The sequence below is a fragment of the Rhagoletis zephyria genome, unplaced genomic scaffold (genome assembly GCF_001687245.7).
Source record: "Rhagoletis zephyria isolate East Lansing unplaced genomic scaffold, Rhagoletis_zephyria_1.1 Rzeph_scaffold_08893, whole genome shotgun sequence".
In the NCBI taxonomy this organism is placed as follows: Eukaryota; Metazoa; Arthropoda; class Insecta; order Diptera; family Tephritidae; genus Rhagoletis; species Rhagoletis zephyria.
In genome coordinates this window covers 1,195-7,099 of record NW_016165972.1, presented here as the reverse complement: position 1 = coordinate 7,099, position 5,905 = coordinate 1,195, and the positions used below count along the sequence as shown (strand labels likewise).

At 32.2% G+C, this 5,905-nt stretch overlaps 1 long non-coding RNA gene across 5 annotated transcripts in view; it reads left to right on the top strand.

Annotated features, from left to right (window-relative positions):
• The window catches only part of LOC108375410 (uncharacterized), a 19,004-nt gene extending 13,113 nt beyond the window's left edge, over window positions 1-5,891 (top strand). For all 5 annotated transcript variants that reach the window (XR_001849157.1, XR_001849156.1, XR_001849159.1 and 2 more), the window contains one exon: window positions 5,809-5,891. This is a non-coding gene — a long non-coding RNA (uncharacterized LOC108375410). The remainder of the gene's footprint in view (window positions 1-5,808) is intronic.
• The last annotated feature ends 14 nt before the right edge of the window (window positions 5,892-5,905 follow it).

The following is a 5,905-nucleotide window of genomic DNA, read 5'->3' as shown; positions in this document are numbered from 1 at the left end:
ATATTTGCAAAGTCGCGCGCAAAGATCAAATTATATATTCGAAAACTACATAAAATTCTCTAAAAAATTAGTCTAATTTCAAGACCTGACGGACCGGTACTCATACTTTTTTTTACTAATAATCTTTAGCATCTACGTTTCAAAGTAAATTTTTTGGTAAGAAAATAGGAAAATACCAAATAAATGATAAATACCTTCACCTGAATATTCCACGACATTTAGATAATTAATTACAATTGAAAAAGAAACACTTTCTGTAATGGGTTCAGCGCCAAATGCAACTAAACTGATTAGTCGGTATCGCGCCCATTCCCGTATTTTTTTTGGAAATGTATCGTTCGTGAAGAAGGTGAAGGTGTGAAGGGGGTGAGTAAGTAATGTAAAATTTGGTACTTATGACTTCTACTATTCCCTCTTTAAGTCAAACCGGTTTTTTTTTACCAACTGTCACCATGACTTTTTTCTACCTGCCTCCATATAGTCGAAATACTGTGCGACGTATGGAAATACCTATATTAGCAAAAGCCAACAAAAGCAATAACCATATGATCAAGTTTGAATATCAGTGGAATAGCTGCGCTTGATTGTAGTTGGCTTAACAAATGAAAAAGTGGAAAAAGCAAGAACAGTTTTACGTGGCGAACTTAGCTCAGTGGGTAGACTGCTGGCTATGGCGGCTGGTATCGTTGGATCGAATCCCAGTTGAAGAAGTCGGATAAGGAGATGTGGTGATCTCCGAAATAGCTTTAACTTCTACCAAAAATGTAAATTGTGTTTTTTTCTTTTTTGATGCTGTTTTTTCACTTTTTTCAAAGATTGATTTACAAAAACTTAAATAACTGGACGAAAACTATTCTGATTGAGACTTATGGGATCTCGGTAGAAAGGTATTTTCCCACCATTTTTATTTATGTGCAAAAAAAGTAATTCGTGTCTCAATTTTTTTTCAAATACCAACACATCTTAATTAAAACTTTGAATGATGTTCGTTCATACTACCTTTCTCTTTCATCCTTTGAATGAGCTTATTAGCAAAGAAATAAAAAGTATGTAAGTTTTATAAGTATGTATAATTTGTATGTGCCATCTGACGGCGTTCAACCTCTTGACCTCTTGAAGTTAACAAATAGCAGCACGCTCCTCTGCACACTTAGCTACTGGTGAATACGTATGTATACTTGCTTTCAAATGCTCAGTTTGAACAAATATTTTAAAATTATTATTTTGAAATAACATGATGCCATTTTTCTGATATGAAAAATTTACAAAAATTGAAATAGTTTTCTGAGCGTTTCCGGATTCGAAAATTGTACTAAAACTGCACTGCGGCAAAAAGTACATTTCTCTGCTGGCTTGGCTTTAAAGCTGTATACTCAAAAATAATCTAATAATTCTGAGAAAATGTTTCAAATTTGGAAGAAAATTTGTAGAATTTTTTTAGTTTTTTACAAAAATTTTAATTTGGGGTTTTATGGGTTTTGCTAGAGAATAAACTGTATTTTAATTCAAAATTCTTAAAAGTAAATAAATAAACATAAGTGGTAAACAATATCACTTTGAAATGGGGGTGCATTGATAAGACCGATGCTGTATGCAATTTTTTTATATTGTAACAGTTGAAGTGACTGTATGTAATTTTTTTTTTATATGCAAAATCAAACTAAAACTGCAAAGAACCCAAAACAATAAAAGTTTTAAGTTTTAAAAAGTTTTTTTTTTAAGTTTTTTAAAGTTTACTTTATTTATTTTATTACGTTTCATATTTGTTTACATATTCTGGTGTAGGTGGTCCCATAATCAATCTCCGTCAGACATAACTTCAAAATGATAATATGAAATTTCGATCTTCCTTTTATTTGTCGTCTTTTCGAAAAAGTATTTGCGAAGTGCAGGATATTTAAATAGAAACGCGTTTAAAGAAAACAATCTCCTGCATTACTTGTCGACTATTTTCAAGTTAGCTTTTTGTAGCTACTTAAAAGTTATATATTTTAGAGAAATCCAACAAAAAAGCTAACTACAAGTGAGTTATTTTTTATCAATTGATAATTTTTTTCTGCAGGGTATGGGCCTTAACCCTAAATTTGATATGGGAACAATCCGCCATCTTGGATTTTAGGTTTTTTGTTTTTATTGCGAGCTTATTTTGCATTTTTCATAAAATAGTTTCAATACAAACTTGTGGATAATTTACCTAACCCCATTTTTTATGAAATTGTAAAACCGTGACATTTTAGATTTCTTCATTTTTTGGCAGCAACAGCAAATAGTTTTGATTTTTTTTTAGCGAAAAACCTTCCACACAGAAGTTCCAAAAAGCGCGGCTGGTTATGATTGAACACACTTAAATTGAATGTGAATAAAACTAAGTTTGTGGTTATATCAAGGCGAAATTTTGAACAAAATTGTAAAAATTGTTGCTTCTGTTGATCTAATAAACCGCCTACACATTTTTTTTTTAAATATCTATTATGTAAAGATATCGGTCTGTTACAATTGTATTATTCTCAAATACTTTCGTTTAATTTCCATATGGCAACATTTAGCTTCAAAAATATTTTCGAAAGTAAACTTTCTAAAACTCTTTAGTTTAATATCCGTATTGTAATATTTCATTTATTTTACCGTTTTAAATTAATACAAACACCCAAAAAATTTCCCAAGTTCTTTAATTTGATGCCTTTATTGCAATATTAAATTTATGTTATCAATTTAATTAAAAAAAAGTTTTCAAACCGGTAGACCTTTGTAAACCGCTTTCTATTGACAGCCGTATTGCAACATTTACTTTATCGTATCAATGTACTTAAACTGAAATTTTCAAATAGGTGGCAACTCTCTAATTTTTTCTTCTATATTGTAAGTTAGACCTCTATCGATACATCGGTGCAAACTGAACTCGCTTCCATGCATTAGTTTTCGAGTGATAGATTTAATTTATTTTATCAATTTAATTCAATAAAAATGTTCAACCCTCCTCAAAAATATTTTCGGCAGTAAACTTTCCTAACCCTCTTCAGTTTGATACCAATATTGCAATATTCAATTTATCTTATCAATTAAATTAAATAAAAAATTTCCAAAAAGATGGCAACCCAAAAAAAATTCGGCATAAGTCCTCTCTCTTTTGACGGCCATATTGCAATCCTTACTTTTTGTTATCAATTTACTTAAACTGCAATTTTGAAACAGGTGGCAACCCTCTATATTTTAAGTTAGACCTCTAGTAATACATCGATGAAAACTGCATTCAATTCCATGCATTAGTTTTCGAGAGGTGCGCGACCAAACATACATACAGACAGACATACAGACAAAAATTCTAAAAAAATATCGATTTGGCTTCTGTTGCTCCAATAAATACCCCTCATTAATTTTTCTTTAATATCTGTGATGTACAGACATCGGCCTCTTACAATTTTATTATACGTATAGATAATTAGCAAAAAGCGCGAAAAATTGGTTTTGCTTTGTTGCAACAATTTCTGTTGAAAATACTTGCCACATTTAAGTGTCAAGGTTGTAGAGAACTAACTAATTAGCATTCGACTAGTGGTAACTATTTATTGACTACAGTATATTTTGCTTAGCTGCACATCCTTCTTTGCACGAAAAACGTGTGGACGTAACCGAAAAAGGCACTTAAGCGAATTTTCTTTACTACTTCAATAAGGAAGGTATCTGAATCCCTATGTAACCAAATATTGGCGGAGCACTTACCATGTAGAAATTACTGCAAGCGAAATTTTTACCGAATGTTATCTAATTATCTATATAACTACATAAATTGATAGCCATTTTCGTTGTTCTGCGAGATGAGCAAAATAAATAAAAGCTTGTAAAATTAGGTAATTGTAGGGCCAGTGCAGGTAAACGTAATACTTTCATTGATAATTTATACTAGTCGCACAATTTTTAAGGCAGGTATCGCCACTGTGCAGTTATGTTGAATGCATCTATCGGAGCAGTTTCCTTATAAATGTTAAAAATAATGCTTTTGATGCGCATTTTGGGGTAGGTATCTTAAATGTGCACTTAAGCATAGAGGCAGCAAAGCAAAATATACTGTATTTCCTTTGGCCGTAATTTTGTGTAGATATTTAAATAGAAACTTGTAAAGAAAACAAACTTCCGATAACGTCTGCACGACTTTACAACTAACTTAAAGTTAGTTTTGTTGTTAGCTAGTTTAAAGTTATTTATTTATCGAACTCCCCCAAAAAAGCTAACTAGAAGTTGGCTAACTTTTTTCATCAGGGTAGTGGTGTAAGGGATGCGGCTTCAAATTCATTTCCACAAAATTGAATTTAAAGCCATTCCCTAATGGATTTTTGTTTTCTGAGAATTTCATGTAGAATCCGAATCTGCTGGGAACGATGTCAAAAAGGAGATGTTAAAAAACAGGGGCAGAGAAGGCGTTCCAGTTTTGGTTTAGTCTGGTGGGCGTTCTGCTTGAGAACAAAAGTATTATAACCTTACGTTAAGAATGAGAGGATCATCTGCGTGTTGGGATCAAAAATCGCTTCAGTGAGAACCACCATTGTTAATTCAAAGCCAGAGGAAAGCTGGATAATTTCAACTTCCAGATCGTTTATCATTACAACGAAACGAAAAATTACACTGAAGATGGCACAACGCCGAAACCGGTTTGTCTCCAAACCAAATTTGACAAGGGATGACGGAAATTCGTTCCAAAATACATCGAACAATTTTTATTTCTGTGAAAGACAAGTTTGTGTCTGAAGTCTTTAGTCGACTTTATTTGTATAATTATGTTTCAGTTATTTTCTGATTAATTTTAAAATGCAAACAATTCAAAATAATGGAACGCTATGAGAAAAATTTTGTTCTCTCTTCCTTTCTTCGCTAATAGTTCAGAGAATATTTCTTCTCGTTTCGTTCTCTGTCAGAAAGTTCCTGAGACTCTAGTTCCAAAATAGTTCTTCGAGAGAAACTCCCTAAGATTTTGATCCCGTTTTGTTCTTTCCAAAACGTTGCAGAGACTTCTGTTCTCTTAAAAATACTCCCGAATTTTTCGCAATTTGTCCTCTTTGGGAACGTTCCACATGGGTTTGTTCTTATTTAATTCCCATTCAGAACGTTCTCGACAGTTTTCTAATTTCGGTTTTAGTTTTGAAGAGTCCTTGGGAACAAAACAACAATGAAAAAAAAAATCGTTCCACAAAAATTGACCCGGCCTAATGTGAAATATAAATATGTATGTGTGCAGATTTTTATATATGTAGCGAAAAATAAATTATCTAAAAAATTGTTGTCGGTATTGTAAAAAAAATTCGCTGTGCCTAAACTTTATTGACTGACTGTAAGAGTCGACCTAGAGTATCTGCGTCTTGAAACTGTCACACAAATTGGGGAAAATAATTGTAAAGTATTTTTATATTAAAAAATATGTCAAAGAAAAATCAGATTTGTAAAAAAAAAATATTATTAAGAATAATCAAGGCGAATTTATATAAGGTGGTGTTGCTAGAACAGCTGCTTTAATTCGCCTCGGTACACATATGTCAAAACTCCTTATGAGTGAATGCGAAAGAAAGAGTGTTGGCATTTTCTTTCCCTCTTCCTCCTTGAGCGAAGAATAGCTGGAATTTGACATTTGTGTACCGAAAACGAAAACAAAAGACATGTTAGTTTTTGTTTTTGTACTACCGCTACCACCTTATATGAATTCGCCTTGAGGATAATAACGTACTTCGTCCCAAATTTTATTCACAAATAATTGAACTGAATGAGTTTTTATATTAAATATATCATTACTATTATGCTGTATTTATTGTCTATTTTCAGATTTGTAAAAGTGGAGGGCGCTAGTTGAAGATGGCGCCTCGGATATAGCTGTTATCCAAAGCTAACCCGCGACATCCATGTGCCTCATGTAAGACTC